At 37.1% G+C, this 24,304-nt stretch overlaps 1 protein-coding gene across 1 annotated transcript in view; it reads right to left on the reverse strand.

Moving 5' to 3' along the window:
• Positions 1–21,401, reverse strand: part of ATPCL (ATP-citrate synthase) — a 163,887-nt gene extending 142,486 nt beyond the window's left edge. Inside the window, exon 1 of the mRNA XM_083136053.1 lies at positions 21,195–21,401. The gene's annotated coding sequence lies outside the window, so the exon portion shown is untranslated. The remainder of the gene's footprint in view (positions 1–21,194) is intronic.
• Positions 21,402–24,304: the final 2,903 nt, after the last annotated feature.

Raw genomic sequence — 24,304 nt, forward strand, 5'->3', positions numbered from 1 at the left:
TGGCCACACCTACTTCCTTTTAAAGCTGGAAACAGAATAGGAAACCTCTCAGAAAACACATCGGTTAGATCACCAAGCACAATCAAGTCTGGTCTTTTGCTTGTTTTGTAATACACTTTCTTGGGCACATGACTGTAATCTGCACATATAATTCTGTCCTGTCCCCATTGTGAAGCCATTTTGTCCTCTCAGCAGACCAGTTACAAAAACTTATGAATTGGGATCCTATGTAATCACCTACAATGAGCAATCCTTGCACAAAAGCATTCAAGTACTGCTGGCCCACAAATTTGGTGAACTACTCTCTCTTTGTTTCCCTGTTGACAACTGAACTGTGAATTTCATATATCCTCCCTTTTATATGCTAGGCCAAACATCCACAATTATCTGAAAAATTCAAGAAGGTTCTGCTACAATCTGGAAGGTTGCAGAATGTTCTAGAAAGTTCTGTTACATTCTGCAGTTATCTGGAAGGTTCCAGACAGTTCTAGAAGGTTCTGTTACATTCTGGAAGGTTCGAGATTGTTCCAGAACATTTCCCTGGTTCCAAAATTGTCTGAAGAAAATCATTAAAAATTCGAGAAGCAAAATGGCATGCTCCCCTTTTCAGGATATGTAGTACCCTTAGATATACAGGGTGTCCATAAATTATCTTTACAACTTTAAACTTTAATAACTTGAAAACTATACTAGATAATGACAAACGGTTGTCAACATTTGACAAGAAAACTCGTAAAGTTCTTTTATTTTCCACGTGACGCAGATTTGACGAAAAATTTGAACGCCACAGGAAAAATCTGAGTGTGTAGCCTGGTTTATAGACAAAGTCCGATACCCAAGTGCCTGAAGCAGCTGGACCTTGTAGCATACAGACATAATCTCTTATGCAAGACTTTGTGTACTGTTGCTCGTGGCATTGCCAACTCTCTGGCTGCCGTACACACTGATTTTGTCGGCCGACCTGCCCCCTGTTCATGGATAACACTACCCATTTCCATGATTAACGTATGCCAAGCCCGAATGCTGGGTCGGGATGGTGGTTCCCTTCCATACTGTGTCCGAAAGTTTCGTTGCACTTGGGTATCGGACTTCGTCTCTATAAACCAGGCTACACATGAGCTTTTTTCTTTGGCATCATTTTTCGTCGAATCTGCATCACCTGGAAAATTAAAAAAAACTTTATGAGTTTTCTTGTCACATGTTGAAAACTGTTTGTCATTATCTAGTATAGTTTTCAAGTTATTCAAGTCTAAAGTTGTAAAGATAATTTATGGACACCCTGTACAACTCCTGTAATATTTTTAGAATTTTTGAGATTAGTGTTTTTGAGATAAACAATTAAAAAAAAAAGTTTTATTTTTTAATAGCTGTTCCAATGTTGGTTTTCCAGATATTATTTGTTCATAACATGTAGAAACATAAATATTTTAAAACAAAAAAAAATATTCATCCATTTATCTCTATCTATTGAGAAGATATTGCAATTTAAAAAATTTGACAGATCCAAAGTGGCTGCTGCACAGTCAAATTTGAACAGCTATATTTCGAGTGAAAATTAAAATAAAATAAAAAAATTTAAAAAATACGTAATTCTCAGATTATCTCACAGCTTCACATATTAAAATTTCAGGAAAATAAGAGACTATGATTTCCCCATTTTCAGTTTCACTGCCTGTCTGGAGATGGATTCAGCCATAAGTATTTACAGGATCCCATATATTACTTATGGAGAGGCAACTTCAAGTTACCGGTACATCTAATCAAATGGACATTTTGACTTTTCCAACTGGTGACAAAATCTTAAGCCTACTCTCTTTCCATACATGTGTTTTGTTACATAATCAGAAGTTTGATATTCACAAGAGAACAAATAAAATAATACTTCCATAAGCGTAATGTATTTCTCCAGCACACAACTCCTCTCTGCAGCAGCACTGCCAAACCTGATGCACATAAAAAGAGCTAAATTTCATATTAAATGGAGTTAAAACTGACTTTCAAGGAGCTAAGATTTTCAAAGGCTCCATTAAGTGCCTCCTAGGGTAATGTTAAGTTGGGAGGGGCTGCTATTACCGTTAACTTTAAAGTGATGACAAATTATTCTAGTTTTTAATATCTACATCTTGTTGCATCACCCATCTCAACAATCCACCGATGGGAGGTAAGAGGTAATATTATAGACATTCTGTAAGATCAGAATGTCTATAATATTTTGATAACAGTATTCTGCGATGTCAAGAATTGAAATCTAGAACAAGAAATAAGCTGAACCAAACTCTCAGAACACTTAATCCTACATGACAGGCAGGAAGATAAGAAGTTGTGTATGCTCTTAAAGAGAGACTTTTTGATGTTTTGCAAGCTATTATATTAAAAAGCAGGAAGCCAAATGAAAAAAAGTGGGTCTTGAATCTTTCAGTTTCATGTTTGACTGTTCTATGTTAAGTCTTGGAACAAATGAATATCAGTTCTAAGTTATTACAAGCATAATCCCTTGATATGGCTGCAAATGATATCTTACCGAACGCTCTTTCAGAACTGACTGAGCTTTGGGGATCATTTGAATCACTTGTTGAAATGAAAATATGTGAATTATCTGGCAAAAGAATCAAAAACATAAAGAATCACGTAGACAAACTCTGTCCAAATACTTGTCAACCGAGAGAGCTGATTCAACGTATTTTATCTGATTATAGACACAATTTGCTCACAACTGGACAATCATTTTAAAAGCATGAAAGCAGCTGTAGACACAGAAAGCAGGGTTCACCAAGGTGGGTCCAACATGAAAAAACTTGCTGTTACGTTCTACGTAACAGCATATTTCTTGGAAAAAAACTACCAAAAACAAAACACAACAGATCGATTTATCAATTACAAAATTTGGAATACAAAAAACAATCAGTTCTGTTTCTGGCAGTCACGTATACCTACCTTACCAATCAATATTTTGAGATTCTCTATCATTTGAACGTATAAACCTGTATACCTTCACCAACTTTACGGCCTTATCTACCCCAAGTCTATTGCTTACTTTATTCCAAATTACTCCAAAAGTTGAAAAGATTCTTTCTATTGAAGCTGACAAGGCTGGAACTGAATGAAGGCATGCAAAAAATTCACAGAACCCACGCATTGCAGTGGGTAGGTTGAGTGGCAATTACAAATGTGAATTATTAAATGCATTCACATTTTATTTATAAAAGCTCGACAAAACCCAATTAAACCTGAAAAAACCCATCTGGGTCCAGGTGGGTTGGGTTTTTTCAAACCCTCACAGAAAGTTATACAACCTTCAAGTGGAATGCCTAGGATTTTCGAAAGGGGCGATATAAATATTTTTCAGTATTCAGCCTGTATTTTGCTATCTTTTCTTGCTGTTGACATCATTTTTTATTAGGATTAATCAGCTAAAGGAGGGTTACGATCGCCCACCAATCCCGCCCCTGCCAAACTGCAACCTCCTATTTGTCAAAATCTATAGACACTGAGCTTCGCAAGGAACCTGAAAATATTGCAGAAAATATCCAAACCTTTATTTCAGTCACAAATATATTCATAAGATAAATGACATGAATAAGGTAAAAAAGCTTGGTCATCTTGTGATACAACATAGTTAATTGATTTCCAGTTATCCTGATGTGTGCACGGCTTGTTTCATGTAGAGTGACCGGCAATAAAAATGGGAAACCTAGATCCTGGAATACTGGCAATGCATTGTGTGTTTTGCCCAATTCTACGGCGATCAGTCACTTCAATAGCAGCTTCTTCATAGAAAATTCTGTTATCATCGTAGAGTTAGGCAACACAACGCGTTGCAGGGAAGCCAGTATTTCAGTATCTAGGTGTACAATTTTTATTGGCTGAACTCCACCCTGGCCTGAATTATCCTAAATTCGTTGGTTCCTGCACGGTGTCTGGTTAAGTAACAGACGCACAAAGACGATATACACATACATTTAATATCTACAATACACATATACGAAGGACTATACAATAACTAAACAATATACACGAAGGACTGTCTATTCGGCTGTAGAATGTCTCTACAGCGCACTTGTAACCAGTGGTCTGGCTTTACTGAAAATGACAGAATCAAAAAAATCAAGTTTAACAAAGTAATGGATGCTTTTGCATAAATAAAAATAAATTAATGTATAATGTAAGCATTGTAATTATAATTAATATTTAATAATCTTAATTTGTTAATGAGTAAAGAATGTATTTCACAGTATCTATTTTATTAGTTATATTGTACTATTTGTCTCTAGCATTTATCGAAAACAAACACAACTTTAATCATAATAAAGAGAATTATATTAGTTTACCATTCGATATGCTAAGATTACGCATTTTTCTATTCGTAGATCTAACACTACAATAGCAGTAACTAGGGAGTCCCACTAGAGTAGTCTGCTCCGGGGCATCAGTGAGTCCAGTTACGCCCCTGTATGTTAGGCACCACTGTACACTGAGAATTCTCACCCCTACTGATGTTGCAGTGAAATTGTATATTTTCTTGGGCATATATAAATGAAGTTTTATTTCTAATCCAAATAATGTAACAATCTAGAACAATGTTTAAAGAAGACTAGGATTATTTAACAAAGGCAAACAAGTCCACTACCAATGGTTACTGTAACTACAACGTATGCCTCCTGTTGCCTTGTAATCAAGGGGTCCCAGGTTCGATACCCGGTGGAGGAACATAGTGGTTCAGATCCCACTTTAAACTGTAGGTCCAGTCCTGATTAGCCTTACTGTGCATAAAGTGGACTTCAAGAACAAATCAATCAATCAACATAGGCGTAGTTGTGCCCGTCCGCATGGGAGGGCTAGCTGGGACTAACTTTGTTCAAGCTTTTATCCATTACAAAAATCATGACGGCCATTCTCCTTGGGAGACAGGTGATCCCACATCATCTTATTCAAAAGAAATGGAATTGTTAAAAGGAATAAATATGCTATTATAGATGGTTGTAAATTTATTAAAGAACACATTACTTCTTTAGAATAAAGAATGCATAATTTTACAGTGTGATAATATTAATGGGTACTCCTGTGTTCATGGTACTGAGCAAATTATAATGCTGCAAGGCATTTAAAAGCAATCTACATAGGTAATGGAAGAGTAAAAATTTAAATTCCCGTTAATTTCTATTCAATGAAACTTCGCTTTATCCTAATTTACTGCAACTGAGAACCACTTGCCACTAAATTTGTGAAGAAAACTTTGATATTACTCAAATTACGTATTTGTCTTATCTCAAACTTCAATAGAAGTGCACTGTTTTTTTGCTCATCTGTATAAATTCCTGAAAACATCCTTGTCAGTCAACTGCAATTTCCCTTTCTATATTTAACAGTGATATGGAAGAAAATTTGTCTTGCCCCTGGTTGACTTTGGCCATGCTCATTGCAGCTGTAGCCGAAGACACTGGCAGTCTTCCGTAGGTATGTAATAAATCTATGTCAACTGAAAATGAACACCTACCCAGGGTGCGATTTATGATTTTATCAGAGGGGAGATAAGGGTTGAACTTAGTTTGTTTTTGCTATCTTAATAATCTTGTAGATGTTCGCAAAGATCTCCCACAGAATACTATTTAGTAGGCTCTAATAAGTTTCCATTCATTTAAACCTAGCACGCAGATCTATTTTACCAATATACTATGCATGCTTATAATTGGACGTTAATTGCTTAATATCTAATCTAACAGACATCAAAGTCATTCAAGTTTCGTTGATTCAGAAAAATGAACAGCAACGTATAAGTTTTGCCAACATTTAATGAGCTGCGACATATCTCAAAAAATGCTTCTTAACAAAATAATGTGGACTCTAAAAAATTAAGTGTACTAAACTGGAATGCTCTAAATATTATGATGCTTTCGGATATTAAGAAATTGTCTATTGAAGAAGTGAATTAAGGAAACGAAGAATTACGGTCCATTACAAAATTGAGAACTTTGCAAATTACTGAATTATTGCGAAAGGTGCGCTTTTCTTGTTCTCTATGTAGGTCTAAGGATAAATTAACTTTTTTAACTAAGAGAATTACCATTTCTGTCAGTAAACTAGATCTGAATGAAACAAAATCTTAAAAAAAGAACATCCACTAATAAATAATGGCATGAAGGATCAGTGGCGTGCCCAGGATTTTCAAAAGGGAGGGGTTACGTACACTTTTTTTTGGGTAGTCGGCCCTCATTTTGCCATCTTTTCCTCTTTTTGATGCTCTTCTTTTTTAGGAATACTGGGCCAAAGGGGGATTATAACCCCTATAAACCCACCCCCTTGGGCACGCCACTGTGAAGGATACAGAAAGTTGGCAAAATTTTATTTAATTCTCCTGAAACTATGTAGACTTGTAAATGAGGATCGTCGACCAAATAGCTTTTATATAACCTGGCCAGGTGACTTTAAAAGAAAACCGATTATGACATTCGAAGCAGGTTATGCATTCTCGAAATGATATTATTTGCTATTAATGTTGGTTTGTTACGAGTTGGATGAATTAATTATGTAATGTATTTAAATAATATAGATGTCTGATGCCATGTCAATCTGTCATTTACGACCAATATTGGTCATGTGCAATATTCGATGGATTTTTGACTGACGATTTTATGGTTTGAGTGAAAAAGTGACACTTTTGCAGGGTTTGAAAAAAACCAACCCACTAATCAGTTTTTTTTTCAGGTTTAATAGATTCTTTTCGGATTTTGTTGAGCTTTTAAAATTAAATGTGAATACATGTAATATGCTCGTAATTCACATTTGTAATTGCCGCTCAACCTACCCACTGCACTTCGCTGCCTGGCGCACCAACCAGCAGGCCACAACAAACTGCTAAACCATAGTAATGTTTATTTTTTTATCCTTTATTCTCTTACGATTTCCTGGTTACCTCTGTGCCTTTGTGGATAGCAAGTTTGCATGTTTGAATTGATATTAGCAGATGTTGTATCAATAATGGATACATTACGACTTTTGTCAGACTCATCAAGAGATCATTTGTAGGTGTGTACTATTATCTTCAGTCACAAGCATAATAAAATAGCGATAGTATAAATAGTATACACAGTATTCCCCGATAGTAGATCGAAAGAAACTGACTTCAGTGACTTTCATTTATTAGAATATATTTCATATGGCGACTGAAAGCACCATATTTTCATTTGCGTAGCTTTCTTCATTTAACAATTCACGCTAGCACCTCAACAATAGTAGTTACAAAGAAACTGACTTCAGATCCGAGTTCAGTGACTATTATTTATTAGGATCTAGAAGTTAATTTTGAAGGTGATTTTATTTTATATTGTAATAATTATAGTATAGTAATAATTTCATGTTTGTTATTTCAGTCACTGTAAATAAGTAATCCAGCATGCCGAAAGTGGTGGGAAGTGGTAGAAAAACCTGCAGTGAATGGACTGAAGTGATAAAACGTGGAAGGGAGCTCGAAGTGTAAATGTAAACACTGTAACAGCGAAATCAGTTGTAAAATAGAGAGAATAAAATCCCACCTGAGTAAATGTGAAGCTTGAAGAAGAAATAATGAAACATCAAATGATGAACCTGAACCCAGTGATGAATTCTTTGAAGTGGCATCATCTGTATCTACAGTATCTGGTTCTAGTGCTTCTCCCCCCACTCTCTCTAGTGTATCAGTTCTTTCTTCAAGCAAAGTACGAAAATCAATGGCTGAATTTGTCGTAAAGGCCACCGAAAGTCAAAAGCACATATTAGACCAAACAATAGCAATTTTTTTTTACGCTGCAAACATTCCCTTCTATGTTACGGAATTAAATCAGTTTAAGATAATGATAGAACTATTGAGACCCGGTTACAAACCTCCTACTGCAAAAGCTATTAGCGGGAAACTGTTAGATCGTGCTGCAGAAAGAACAGAAGAGCAATTGAAGGAATCACTGAAGTCCAGCAGTATTACCCTAACACTAGATGGTTGGTCCAGTCTTCAAAATTATCAAATACAGGCAGTTAGTATACATACAGGATCTAAAAGTTTTTAACTAAGTGCGTGTGAATCATCTGAAAAAAAAAAAAAGACAGCACAAAAATGTGCGGCTATAGTCGAGTCTGCAATTACAGAGTGTGAAGTGCAATTTGGAAGTAAGATTTGTGCAGTGGTAACAGACAATGAAAACAAAATGACAAAAATGTGGCAACTTTTAAAAGAAAAATACCCTCATATACTAATGTATGAATGCTCATCTCATCTCTTCTCTTAAATTTGGTTGAAAAAGATTTTTCACCTCAATCGGTTTTAAGTTACATTGTTGAGGTACAGAAGTATTTTCGAAATACACATCAAGCACATGGGTGATTAAAAGAAAAAAATTCCAAATGACACTCGATGGAATTCACATCCTGATTGTGTGAAGAAGTTTTTAGCTAATTACCATAAATATAGGGAAATAGCTCTGGAACACAGATGAAACTGATAAATCTACTTCAAAAATTTTAAATAATGTTGGTATTTACACCGAAGCTTTGCACTTGGACAAACAGCTATCTGTTGTTGCTTCTGCATTACATACTTTCCAACTTGACTGTACTTCATTATCACTTGCTGTTGAAGTATGGTTGGATTTGTTAAATGAAGAAGTGCTACAACCCTACCACAGTCATTTCAAAAAGAGGTTTGATCAGGCTGTTCAACCATTTCATTTACTGGCCACTATGATGGATCCGAAATACATGGGACGTCGCCTAAGCCCTGAACAAGAAAGAATAACAGAAGAATGGATATCCGAAAGACACCCTGAATACTTTCCCGGTGTTATGGCTTTCAGGATTAAGGATACGGAATACTTCCGATTGTCAATGATGCATCATACAGCAATTTTCTTCCGCAAAGTGGTGGAAAATCATGGAAGTAAAAGCCGAGAAATCATCAAAATTGCCCAGTGGGTTCTGTGAATTTTTTTTGCTTGCATTCATTTAGTTCCAGCATCGCCAGCTTCAACAGAAAGAATCTTTTTCAACTTTTGGAATAAAGTACGCAATAGACTCGGGGTAGATAAGGCCGTAAAGTTGGTGAAGGTATACAGGTTTATACGTTCAAATGATAGAGAATCTCAAAATATTGATTGGTAAGGAAGGTATATGCGACCGCCAGAAACAGAACTGATTGTTTTTTTTTTTAATACTAAATTTTGTAATCGATCTGTTTTTTTTTTAAAGAAATACGCTGTTACGTAGAATGTAATAGTTGTTATTGTAATAATGTAGTAATCATGTAATTCTATGCTATTTGGTAAACATAAATACGTTGCTGTTCAACATACATATTGGAAACTTTTGTCTCAAGTACCTGCAGAATCTACAGCTTAATATACGCCTATGTAATTTCTTAATAAAGATTAAACGTTTGTATTGGTGTACTGAGTTCTGATATTTCTTTCTACTTCATACAATATTACAAGTGTTGTGCATTTTAGATAGCAAAATTAATCTAGAGTTATAATAACAGTCATGATTGCATTCTAAGAATCTAAAATGCAATCTTCATTAGTATACACCTCTATGACCTTCCTTCATTTCAGAAATCATTGAAATAATAAAGTTAATGAAAAAACCCACTGGGTTTTAAAATTGGTTTTTCCAAGTGGGCCCAACTCGAAAAAGCTCACCTTGGCGAACCCTGCATTTTTGGGACATATCACCGTACATGGCAACACTAGCAGGTCGAAATATTGTCAACAGATGCACGCAACATTTTCCTAAGTATTGGCCAAACATTTACATGAAAAATCATAATTCAAGATTCTGTGCCGAAATTGAACTATTGAGAGAATCCTTGACTGCCCCTGATTATCCTGAATTCTCTTCGCTCACTTTCGCCCCTACTGTGCCTGTCTTTTAAATTGATTCAGCATCGCGTATACATTGGAGCAGCACGTGTGCTTTGCTGAAGAGTATTGTACGATAGTACTAATTCTTACAGTCATGTGCAAGAAGTTTTCAAAGAAAGATACCCTGCTTCTGCAGTACCACACAAAGCAACTGTTTTATGACTAGTCAAACACCAACAAATGATTCCACAAATTGTTAAGAGTTGGTATTTATTATTGAAAATAAAGTCTCAGATGTTTTCAGCAAATCAACAATGTTTTTTTTTTTCAAATAATGTAATTGCTTTTATTTGGATAAATGCTAACATAAATTTATTAACCCAGTGATATCCTACCTGATCAGTTTAGAGCAGATAACTAGGTGTAAATATCTCTTACGGGTTTCATGATATACATTATCAAAGTTTGGATTGCGCGACTTTTGAAACATTCTGTAGTATGCACAAATGCTACAGTCGGGATGCGCTAGCAAGCGGCATGGAACCACCCACTCTGGTAGCGACGTGCTGTTGCCGGATTGACCTACTTCAGGATTTTCGCGAGCCCACAGAGACACGTGTAGGATTAAACATCTGGTTAAACAGTCAACAACGGGACACTTCCATTGTTCTCATCGAACTTATTTGGGCACAGGTCAAAGGGCTGGTAGCACAGAGAAACACTTTGCCACCTTTTACACCGTCTAAAATTTTGCATTTGACAGAACAAGCTATCGGGGATGTGACAGCAGATAGGTGGCGTTCAGGTATAGAACACACAAGGAAGATTATTTCCGAAGCATGGGAAAAGGAGGGAGTTGAAGAGCAGCAAATGGAGGATTTTGTAATTTCACTTGGGCAGGAAGGCAGCAGTGACAGTAGTAGCTCAGATGAAGATGTTCCTTTACCAACCAACAATGAAGATGATCTTGGGATAGCGCCACTGCAATGGTAGCCGGTAAGCAAAAACAACTGATTCTTTAATTACTACTTCTGTTCTTTCATTCATTTTATGTTTTTATATACAGGTAGCTCAAAGCATTAATAACACATGTACCAAATGTATCATTAATGTTAAGGAAATCGAGCAATTGCCAAGCGTTTCGTTGTAATTTATTGAACTCTGTATTGCCAGAGCCTGTATTCTCATATAGCTTCCCAAATTATCTCACTTCACACACCCACATGTGCATCCCCGATGGCACAGTGGTAGGGTAAGTGTTGTCGCCTTGTACTCAAGTAGTCCTGGGTTTGATACCCTGTCGAGGCACATAGTGGTTCGGATCCCACTTCCAACTGTAGGTCCATTCCAGATTAGCCGTAGTGTGCATAAAGTGGACTTTAAAACACCCAACTCAATCAATCAATTCACACACAATTGATTTGTTCTTGATAAATTCTTCTCCGTAATACAGTAACTCAGTTCTGTAAAATTCTGTTTTAGAGGTGAAAATTTGTAGGTTCCTCAAAATATGATTTAGAAACGTGTTAACGAAACGAAGTTGTAAGTAATTTGCCCTAATTTTCAAGAAATACATTTCATTTGTACGTTCTGAAGCTTCAATAATCGCGGCGTGACAAAGAAGGCAAAGAGAGGCGGCATGAAATCAAAGGAGAACGATTTGCCACAGTGTTGTTCATAACACAGGATGCATTTTCTTTTGTTGGTAATTGTGATACGATACAACATAAGTAAAAAGATGCCGGTAGCTGATGCTTGCAATGTACCATAATAAAAACACAACAAAGGTTCTTTCAGTGAAGGTTTTCGGTTGCTGTGTCGAGCAGGAAGATAAAATGTTTCATGCTTGCCAGAATGTAAAATTCACACAGGAAGTTAACGTCAACCTACAAGGAACTTCAGATTCAAACTTCTAGATTCGTTAAATTATCACTTTACGACGGAAATAACATATATTAGCATACTGATACATACATGCTTAATTTCGGGTGACGTTTTTCTCCCGAGCTTGCCAACAGCTGACTAACCTGTCCTTCTGTTTGTGCGAACGTGGCAACGTAGAAACCCCCCAGCCACATGGCAGCCAACGAGGAGACAGAATTTGGTCACGTTCTGCGTTCTGATTGCACGCCGCTTCTTATTGCGTCCGTACTGTAGTAGGTGGTTTCCTGGCACCTGACATACTGCATGTTTCCTTGACACTGGTTTTTCACTTCCATATAATTCTTGCTGCCAAAATATTTGAAGATTTTGTTCAATACATGCTTTCGTAGTTAGGTTATGAGTGTCAGGTTTAGTTCTGTTAGCATTAATATCCTTAAATGCTTTTTGCAGTTAGGTTAGGTGGTAGTCTATTCAATGCGTCAAGCTTGCAAAACAGGGAGTTTTGTGCAAGGTACCTCTAACATCTTATTTCATCCACAAATTGACTTTCTCGAAATGAACACAGAGCTGATATGATTCAGGAAGGTTCCAAATTACTTCTACATTCATTCCCACTATTCTATTATACTTGCTGTCACTTCTATCAATGGAGAATGCCTTGTCCATGGGGAGCGCACATGCTTGAGTAAGGTAATTTTTAAGTATTTTTTAAGTTTTATTTCCAACATAAATAACTTTTATCAGAAATCCAAATAGTGCTCATTACTTTAAGAAAGTTTCAAATTTTGTGTGACAATGATTGCCATTACCCTCTCCCCCCCATATCCCCACGAGGTGATAATTTTCTGGGTCATTTATGATGATTATGTTCCATACAAATGATTTCGGTTGTTTTTAGCTCACAGAGATGTATTATAGTGGAGTAATGAGAGTCTTTTTATGCTACTATTTATGACATTTTTTTCATTGTTGCCATCTCCATGTGAGATGAACTAAATCTGTGGCATTATGTGTTACGCATTGCTTCTGTAGTGCCATGTCCTAGTAATGTATGACCAACTTCAACTACGTGAAGCAGACCTAGAATTGCTCATTATGAAGGGGTGGAGACTGTAGAGGAATAACTACTTATTTTGGTAGAAATACAAATATGACTAACTTATTATCTGTCTCGTCATTCTAAATCAGTAAGTCTCTAGCAGGAACTTTTCATGTAAATCGAAGATGGACAGATGTATCATGCATCCCTAAATACTTGGAATTCACTCATTCTCAGAATTCATCCCCTCTCCCTCCATTCGTTGATACGAAAAGGTACTTATTATATTTCTTACCAAAACAAACAGTTCTCCTCCGATACATTTACTACTAAAACACATTTCTCCCCCAATACATTTATTATGTAGAGACATAATGACATGCTTGAAAAATTTGCAGGATAAGTTCGGTTCTGAATAATTTTGTTCATAATACCCCTCCCCAGTGTTTGGAAGTAGCTACTGTAGCTAGCTACAAAATTTGTAGCTGTAGTGGCGCTACATTTTGAAAATTCTAGCCTTAGCGATGTTACAAAAGTCCAGTAGTTGTAGCGAAAATTTCGCTACAGCTACCTTTCTTCTCAGCATATTGAGGTAAACATTGAATGTGGCAACAGTGTAAAAAAAACGACAATAACGCTTACTTTTGCAGGAGGTTCATAAAGATAAATTCTATTAATTGAAATACGGATAATCTATACTTTAAATATCTTGATATCGCAGATTATGGATATCTGCATAATTTATTTAAATAGTATCTGAACAATTCTAATATCCACATAACAAACTGACATACATGAATATATTCCAGCTAACAGCTATGTTATATTTTTTTTAACTGTATCCCTATTTTGGGGAGAAACATGCCTCTTTTGTGGAACCCCTGGGAAAAAATATATCCTGTGGACATCCATGGTGTAAAAGACAGCAAAATGTCATTAATTATTATGTAAAATGCAACTTGCAGTGCGTGGGCTTCCTTGATGGCTCAGCGGTAGCGTTGTTGCCTTGTAATGAAGGGGTCCCAGGTTTGATACCCGGTGGAGGCACACAGTAGTTCGGACCCCACTTTAAACTGTAGCTCCAGTCCTGATTAACCTTACTGTGCATAAAGTGGACTTAAAACACCAACTCAATCAATCAATCAAGCAACTTCAAGTGCAAAAACGAGCAATTTTCCACTACAAGGACAAAGCAATAGTGCCAGCAATCAATGGCTCAGTACGTTAACAGCAATGATCATTGTCAGTGTAAAACGATCTCACCAGCAAGAAATTATTGTTACAGGATGATAGACATACACTTTCTGGTATTACAATTATTTTCGTCATAATATTTGTTCACAAATTTTAAAACTACAACACGTTTAGAACATTCAGGTTTGCACGTCAGTCTGCTCAAGATATTTTGTGATATTGTAAAAAGTATGTACGAGTTATTGACTTTCGTGCAGATACAACAACTTTCATTAGTTAATATACAGTTTCCAAGTTTATGCATTTTCCTACTTTTACGTCACTTTACTATAAATTTCGCTAATCATGACAATGAGGATGAATGGTTTATTTAGTAATTCTTTTACCTATAGTCGCTTTCTGCCACTTTTGGCTAATTGTGAAAATGAGGAAGAATGATAAGCAGCGTGGGGAACGGAGGTTCCTATCCTCCGAACTAGGAGTCTTTCTTAGTCTGGCCTTGCAACTTTGAATGTCTCGTGTTTTTACCTTAAATTGGACAGACAGAAACGTGAGATTGCGCAGGGGTCATGTTCCTATGGTGGCTTTTAACACGTTCGCTGCCGGTGACGCACATGTGCGTCATTTGGGGCTGCAGCTGTGTGCCTTTGATGCACATGTGCGTCATTTGCATATCCTTCTTCGAGTGCTTGCCCAACAGTGGCACTGCGAAGAAGGCTTTTAATTCTTTCATGGCACATTGCTGAAGGATTGTTTGAAATAACCTTTAGCTTGGTTTCTTTTTTGCGTCTCTCTTTTTGCATTGTTGAATGGAATACAACATAATTCATTTTTGTTATTTTCTTACTCGTGTGTTGGTACATTGTTTGGCGGTAAAGAAGTTGTTTTCTTTTTCATTTTTGGTTGTTAAAATGCAGCACCACAATTGTTATTGTTTACACCAATAGCTTTGGTCTGACACGATTGGCTAGAGAAGAAAAGTGAGCTACAATTTCGTTGTGTTTTATTCATCTGAGGGGAAATGGAGGACTCGGAAGGAATAAATGCTGGCCCTTCTCGCTCTAAAAGGCCAAGAAGAGAAAAAACATATACGAATCAAGATGATATTCTGGCGTCATTAGAAGAACTTCAACTAAGTGAACTAAGTGACAGCTGCAGTGAGTGGGAAGTAGAAAGTGAAAGTGGTAATAGTGAGAGTGAAAGTGAGGATGTGATCATTGGCGATTTGCTTCATCACAACGCTGTAGCAGTTTCTAAGACAGGACATCCACCGTGGACAGATGGTCCTCCCAACATGAAAACATTACCATTTACTGGAAACCCTGGACTACAAATAAATTTACATTCAATGAAGCCTATTGATTTCTTTTATATATTTGCTAATGACGACTTCTTCAGTTTATTGGTAAAAGAAACAAATTCTTATGCAGAAACCATTGTATCGCGGGGTACAATGACACGCATCTTGGATTGGAAACCGGTGACTAATTCTGAAATGAAGATTTTTCTAAGTCTTCATTCTGCTGCACATGGGAAATGTTAAAATGCCACGACTACAAGATTACTGGAAGACTGACCCCCTGTTTGAAATGACTTTCTTTAGGTGCCATATGAGTAGAAATCGTTTCCTTCTTATCTTGAGGTGCTTTCATCTGGCTCACAATCAGACTGCAGACACTACTGACCATCTATACAAAGTCAGACCTCGTATCGATTTCTTCAACCATGTCATGGACAATATATATTACCCAGAAAAGGAATTGGCACTGGATGAATCAATGATGTTGTGGAGAGGCCGCCTTGTTTTCCGCCAGTACATCAAAGGAAAAAGACATAAATATGGGATAAAAATTTATATGCTGACGGATTCAACAGGAATTGTCCTAAAAGTGCTGGTCTACACTGGGATGGCTGATGCTACAGGTGGGAAAGGTCATGCAGGAAAAGTTGTTCTGAACTTGATGGAAGGAAAATTAAATGTAGGTCACTCTCTCTATATGGACAACTTTTACAATAGTTATGATCTGGCAAAAAAGCTTCTCGATGAAGGTACATACTGCACTGGAACAATTCGATCAAGTTCCACAAAAAATCCCAAAAATGTGGTTCAGCTGTCTCTAAAAAAGAATGAGCATAAATGCCAATATTCAGATGGTGTAGCAATTGGGAAGTGGAGAGACAAAAGAGACGTAATGTACATTTCCACAGAATTTATGGAAGAAATGGTTGAAGTGCCGAAGGGAAAAGGAGGAACTATAAGTAAACCTAAAGCTATTGTATCCTACAATCAATACATGCATGGCGTTGATTTTCAAGATCAAATGCTGTCGTACTATCCCTGCGAAAGGAAAACAATAAGATGGTACAAAAAAGTAGCTATTCACATGATCCAAATTATGGTTCACAATTCTCACATGTTGTACAACAAGTACTCAGGTGACAGAAAGAGCGTCTATGATTTTCGGCTGGACATTATTAGGATACTGCTACCTGTAAATGATGCACATGATGAGCCAACAAACAGGAAGAAGAAGAAGGAGAATGTCCATCTTCCATCAAAACTGCCAACTAATGAAAAGGGAAAGTGCCTGAGGAAAAGATGCAAAATTTGCTATGAGAAGGGAACGAGAAAAGACACTGCTTTTTGTTGTTTAGAATGTCCAGGAAAACCAGGTCTCTGCATCGAACCTTGTTTCGCTCTGCACCATAAGTGAAATGAAAGTATGTGACCTTTTGAAATGTATTAGTGATACGTTACAAGTAACGTAATGTAACAAGTACAAATGTGATGTTTATTTTATTACCGATTTTGTAACATTACATCTATAAAGTAAAGAATCAATATAGCCATTTTTGTATTTTGCTCCATTATACAATAATACAATATGTATAAATATTTGTAACATGTATGTATAATAATAATAATGTTATTAAATTGAAATATAATAATTTTTCTTGTTATGAGGAACATGAATATTGTGAAAATAATGAGAAGAATGCAAAATAAAAATAACCTATATGAATAAAACATGACGCACTTGTGCGTCATGCGGCACAGAGCAACACAAACTCATACTATATGCCGAGGACGCACATGTGCGTCATTGTAAAATTTACATGAAAATTGTAAATTTACAATGCATTTTATGAAAATCCATACAACTTATGCTTAATATGAGCAAAATTGCGTAACAGCACAAACTGGCTCCTGACAAAGGTATGCAATTTTTTAGGTGGCAGCGAAAGTGTTAAAATTATTCCACAAACTTTTAGTGGAAATGTTAGTTACCGGTATAGAAGAATTATTTTACCTTAAAGATGGATATCAGTCATAATCATTGGCGGCGATTAGGGGCAGTTGTCCCCCCTCCCACTTTTGCTCCCGCACTTAAACCTTATCTACCAAGGGAAATTAAACTGCCCTTGCCCCCCCCCCCCCCCCCAGTTTTGGAACCAAATCGCGGCCACTGGTCATAATTATCTAGATATTCCGAGAATCTGGTTATCCATCATGTTCACGATAATTATCCTTGAAAGAGACAGAGAGATATATTTTTCATTCAAAATAATGCATTCATATCAGTCTTCTAAAAATGATATATTTATTCTCAAGAAAAATATGTTTGATACATAAACATAAATAATCCTACCAAATTTTATTTGTGGATAGCTGTAATCATTAATTTCAGTAACACCCTAATTGCAAATTATAATATATATCAAACTTTAACTGATATTCCACTTACATAGGTATGTTAATCTCGAGCACTACAGTAAAAATAAGTAACTGAAGTAACAGTGCTATCAAAATTATTGAATGACGGGATTCATAACAACAAAATCTAAATGTTCCAGTAAGTACAACTATCATACTAGGGACTTCTTTTGAATATCCAAGTGGTTGTTTCAAGTTTGTTTTGTGCAGAAGTAGCGCAAAAGTAGCGAGTAGCATATTGAGCTGCTTTTTAATAGCTGCAGCTAAGTTAAATTTTGAAAGAGTAGTTGTAGCGAAACTACTTTTAAAATGCAGTGTTCTGATCACTGCCAGGTGCATATATTCTAGGCTACCTAGGCGATCGCCGAAGCCCAGATTAAATACAGAAAATAATAGACTATCAAATGTGACTGATGCTTCACTCTCAAACAACGACCGTGGGAAAAAATGATAGCATAAAACCCGTGACTCCTGTGCACCGTACTCCCGCGAGGAGAGGAAAGAAGAGGCTGCACGGTGAGTCTTCGCCCAAGGTTTGTTTTCCTTGTGCTCGCTCTATACATGGGGATGGACTAGTTTCCTTTAAAACTAGCACCAGACTTCAGCGGTTAAATTCTTCCTCGACCAGCACCTGGAGGCGGTCGGTGACGTATTTGTAGTGGCTTCTTAGACAGGGAACTCTTCATTTTACAATGGCGGTAAAACCTTACAGCGATGCCAATGCACTAACCAGCATGGGATTTTCACAGGTAAGGGAAATTTTGAAACTAAACGGGAAAAGAGTGGTTGACATGTGATAGGGAATTTGTCCTCTAGGCCAAAACAACACTGTCCCATCGAACACATGCAGAACTCGCAGGCTTTACGATGTTTTCAACCCCTCTGCTGCTTTGTTTATGACTGGCTGGGGTAGACTGACTGGCCCGAGATGACAAAGGGCATTTTGCGAGTGGAAATCGCATTGAAGGAAGTTTAAGAAAATTAGGTTTCTTACTGTGTGGAGTCTCTTAAGTGTATTGAGTGAGTGAATTACGTATATATGTTTGAATGATCTGTGCTGCGTCAAGTAGTGAACGAAAATGAATGACATAATTAACGAACTATTGCCGAAACAATTTACTCTGAAACAATCTACTTCAAATCGTGAAGATATGCAGGCCGCTGGCATCGCAAAGAAGAGAAGAATGGATTTGATTTGTTATTTTGTGTTGCTCTTCTGCCACTTTAGCTAATCGAGACGATGAGAATGAGTGACGATACGATGAAATTCATGAAGGGTCATTCACAAAGAATACCCATGTCCATGCCTGGATTTGAGCCCGGGACCCCTGGCATCATAGTGCACTGTGCTAATAGCCATTTTACCATGGAGGTTGCCAAGAGAAGAATGGTGTTAGTGTCCAAATTAAATATTCAAGGTAAGAAGTTTATTATACGCATATATTTTATTCTCACACGTAGGCCTACATAAATATCTGGCATGAGTTTACAATATCGGACCACTCTCCAATTTCTATCAAATTTCGCCTACTTACTAATTTCGGTGTTCTGATTGCATATCTGTAGTTCATATTTGGCGGTCACTTGTTAAAATTGTACATTTGCATGTAGAACTTGTAAAATAACCTTGCGATTTACCACGGTGATTGTCCATAATACACAGCAATTCGGAACAATCTTTCCTTTACGCACAACAATCTGGCTACCTTGAATATTGACGTCAGATGAGGAATGGCTACGAGGCTAGGTTAGGTTCCATTAGCATAAATACAAAGAAAAATTAATATTTTCGCTAAGAGACGCGTTACCATGTCTTTCCTAACATGAAAAAGCTCTCTCCCATGACATCAGAACACAATGTTGCTAAAGTGTTGTGCAATAAGTGACACCCTTTCGGGGAAAATGGCATGTTCCGTGGAGCTGCTGTTCGTATGGTACGGTTGTGTTACGTTAAGAAAAGGTATAAATTAACAATACAGGGAATTTCTCCGATTTGTTTGAAATTTTGCATACTGACTAATTTAGGGCTCCTAATCACGAATCTGCAGTTAAAATTTGGCGCTCTCATGTGGAACTTTCAAAATAACGTGTAGAAGGTTGTGATTTTACAACACAAAAAAAAGGCATAATTTCGTTAATAATTCTAATACTCACTAATTATGGAGTCCTGATCACGTATCTGCAATTAAGATTTGGTGGTCACGTGTAGAAGTTGTAAAATAGCATTGTGAATTACCACGGTGATTGTCGATACATACACAACGAAGAAGCCATTTTTTCTCGTGAACAACTGACATTCGCAACTCGTTACGCTACATTCAGAAGGTTGCTAAAGTGTAGTGCGATAAGTGAGACCCATTATTCGCTATGTAGCGTCCAGTACACAAGAAGGTTGATAAAGTGTTGTGCGATAAGTGAGACCTTCAGTTCGTCAGTTGTTCGTGTGAGGAAGATGGTGTCTTTTGAAGGACGGAAGTAATGTCCATTTTTCCGTAAGTTTTGCTTTGGAAAAAGCCATTTCCTCTCTGATTTTCTTGATATTTGGCATACTTACTAATTGAGGCCTGCTAATAACGAATCTAAAGTTAAAATTTGTCGGAAACGTCTAGAAATGGCAAAATAATTGCGAACCATTGACGCGTGGTTAGGTTAGTTTCAGTTAGGTTAGGCAAACATAGTTAAAATTTCGTGTCGTGGTATTATCAGGATTTAGAAATTGCAAAATAATTTCGAACCATTGACGCTAGCCCCACAAACCATTGGCGTGTGGTTAGGTTAGGAAACATAGTTAAATTTTAGGGTCGTAGTAATATTAGGAATATATATATTTAGTTCTTTAAGTATTTGAAACGGAAAATCTTGCGATAAATAATGAGCAATTGTGCATTGTCGGTTGCGATGACTGACCCTCTTATTTTGCAAGTTTGACACGTGAGCGCCAAATTTTAACTTCCGATTCGGGTAAATAGATTCGTGATAAGGGAGCCACAATTAGTGAGTATGCCGAATTTCAAACAAAATGGAGCAATTCCCGGTATTGTAAAATCGCTCCTTACGAGTTGACAATTAGTGAGTAGGCGAAATTTCAAAGAAATTGGAGAGTGTTCCGGTATTGTCAACTCGTTCCAAATATTTCACAATATGGGCCTCTATATTTTATAAATAACCATGAAATATTTTAAATGTTTTCTTATTGTTTTTATATTAATGAAAGTGATATTTTTATAATTATTAGTAAATTGTAATGTATGTAACTTAATCGCAATGTCACATCACCTTAAAATCCAATAAATTGAACGAAAAAGAGCCTCCCATTGGAACATTATGATAAAAAGAGATAGAACAGGTTTTAAACCCAGCATACGCCACTGATCACTGCTTATCACCAACACTATCTCGTGGCTTTTTACAAACTCACTATCCCATTTTTAATGAATATATCGATTATCTACTGTATAAAAAGGGGCAACAACAAATAAAATTCATTAATACCTTGGGCCGCAATGCAAAATAAATCTGACAAACAGAAAAAAGTACTTACCTGAAAGGAAAAATAACAATTGAAAACAAGACTGCTCCACAATTCACATCAAGTTTTAGTTTTAAGATCACGATATTATTGGTTCCAAGAAAAAATAATGCACATACAATTTCAACTTTACTCTAGCAGATGACAGAAGAAATGCATAAATCTCGCACAAACCGACGACTCAGCGAACAGACTCAGCAATTTGTATGCGAATTATTCAGTGTTACCAAGTAATTTTATGAAATTCCATTTGGTAAGGCCAAAAGACTACTAGACAAATCTCGCTGTTCATTTTGCACATGGGTCTTTACTTTTTCGTGGTGCCCAGAGCGGCTCATAAACGCTTAGCCATAACAAACTGGGTGTTATGGTGTGCGGGATCCCGAAATGTATATTCCAGATGGAAAGCAATCACTTGAGGTGAAAATGACGTATAAAATTCGGGAAATTTCGATTTTTTAATTTTCCCATCCAGAGTGTCGGGAATTAAAAATTTTCCCGTCCCGACCAAAAAAATTCTGTCCCGTACGCGAGAATCTACGGAATTATCCAATTAGAGGCGAGGATTTTGTTTCCCGCGCATTTCTGTCGTCTGCACCTGCTGCCCATTTCAGCGTAGCTCTGTCGCCTACCAGTCAACTTACGATGGATTGTTCTGGTGAAGAGTTTGTTCTAACTTTTGCAAGTGATATCGGTATAGCAACGAACCATAGGTGTGTGCACGGGGGTGCAAGAGGGGGCAGTCGCCCCCCATCATACTCTTACTTAAAAATTTTGTGTAGATGAATCTAATCTCTGTAGTCAAATAATATTATGCTCTGAAAAAAATAAGTATTTTGAAGCCGTCGAAACTTCCAAGCAGCTACGGAAAGGGCGCATTATTTCCTACATAATTGAACTACCCAACTTCATTCTCTAGCATTTTCTTTTAATTTTGTTATTAACACTCACACATAGGCTACTTTATTCGTTACTTGTGTTACCTCTAAGTGTTTGCAGAATAAATTGCCCATACCATGCCCATACATTGGAAGTCAATAGTGGTTATTGGATGCCGAAACTGGGGATGGCAGGCGCCTGTAGCCACAATTTCATTTCGGGTTGGATCATCCCTTATCGGCCGCCGACATCTAAAAGCGAAAAACTGGCGGTTAAAAGCCCTGAATATGGATTTCTCAGTACATTACAACTAATTGTACAGTAGGATCCATGAGAATTACCGTGAAAATTGTCCATCGCCATGTTTGTGCACTTTATTTGACCCAATGAGAGCTTCAAGAGTTAAAAGAAAACTCAAAACAAGCTGTTGACAACTTCTGCATCAGTATAAAAAAAAAACAAAAAAAAAAACATGGGATGTAAGAGGAAAATTGATGAAAATAGGCATGCACACAATTTGCCTAGCAACACTAGTGGATCGTACTGTACAAGATGTTTAATCCTGGGCCGAGTCTGCTGCCACGCACGTGTCAGCAGTAAGAATAAGCATCAAATTTGCTGCTGCCACGGACCTAATCTTAAAACATTTTTGTGAAACTAATCGCTACAACTTTACAGTATGTGTTACAGACATAATTGCATACATAATTGCATACATGAAATCACGATAAAACAAAGACCGAGTCTACTGCCACGCGCATCTTTTTTGAGGTTCCAGCAGAAAAAGAACGTGGCAGCAGACACTGCCTTAATCCTGCTAAGAAAGTAAAATTAATTACTACTACCATAGAATAGTTAAGGCATAGAAGATTACCCTACATTTAAACCTCGCTGCGCTTGGAAATTGCAGTTCCATCGGTGGCCAATAGATGGCGCGGCCGTCTTCTTTTTGCTGTTTCCAGCACAAACGTCCTTATTGGTCAGACCTCTTGTATCCCAGTAAGGCTGTTACCAATGGCAAGGGCTTTCTTTTTCGCTGGTTCCCTTCCAAGCATCGCTGTTAGGGGTGGGGTGAAGAGATGGGATGGGTGATGCGTTTCCGCCACCGCAAAGTTCTTCGGAATCTTTTACTCGAAAGTAAGGTTGCCTTTCCTATGCAATTGTTAACAGATTCTTTGAGTGTTTATTTGAAGGCGAAATTGGGAATGTAAAATGTAGGCATTTACAACTGGCGCCTGAATTTTCAAATTCAGTTCTCAAAATACTTTTTTATAAAAATATTTCAACTTCGCTTGTGGAAATTTCCATTACCACTTTTGAAATAACGAGTACAGTGTGTGGGCCTCCCCGATGGCACAGTGGTAGCGTCGTCGCCTTGTAATCAAGGGGTTCCGGGTTCGATACCCGGTGGAGCTACAAGTGGTTCGGATCCCACTTTAAACTGTAGGTCTAGTCCCGATTGGCCTGAGCAAAAAGAAAGAATAATAACTCATAACTGAAGTACAAACTGGGGGAGGACTAATTCCATGCACCGGCGCAACAATCTTTACTCGACCCCGCCGCACAAGAAATGAAAATGAAGTGAATAACATGAAATTCAAATAATTTTTGTTTCATTTTGCTCGAAATAAAATCGTTTCTTTAAGATAGGGTGACCATTCGTCTCGTTTTGACCGGGAGAGTCCCGTTTCATAGGCGTGTCCCAGTTGTCCCATCGATATTATACCAGAAACACTATTTGTCCCTTTTTTAAAAGTCTAGGAATTAGCTTGAAAACCAAGTCTAAATTTGAGAGATTCTTAAAAAGAATGAATTTCTGTGTCTTGGCGGAAATTCAAATGTCAAATCCCGCGTTTTGTGTTAGATATTAATATGGGATGAAACTTTTTCGGGGAGCTTTATTAACGGTTAGTAAAGAATAAAGTTGTTCCCAAGAAGATTGGTTCTTCTGCAAAATACTTCTGGCACTCGTCAACTTCAGCGTAGGACCAACATCAAAGGTTGATCAGAAGCCAGAAACACTATGTAGTCATACCGAGATTATAAAAATTAATAGCTCTTGACAACGAGAGATCATATTTTAAATAGATATTGTTCATGATGTATCATTTATGTTATCCATACTATAATAAATAATAAAAAAAGGTAAAGTGCTCCCCTGTGCTTTGCACCACGCCATGAAGGCGTATCTCGGCCGAAGCTTGGAGTGATGTGATCAGCACCACGCCCCTGGCCGCATTTAC

Source organism: Lepisma saccharinum, chromosome 14 (genome assembly GCF_977018435.1).
Source record: "Lepisma saccharinum chromosome 14, izLepSacc3.1, whole genome shotgun sequence".
Lineage (NCBI taxonomy): Eukaryota > Metazoa > Arthropoda > Insecta > Zygentoma > Lepismatidae > Lepisma > Lepisma saccharinum.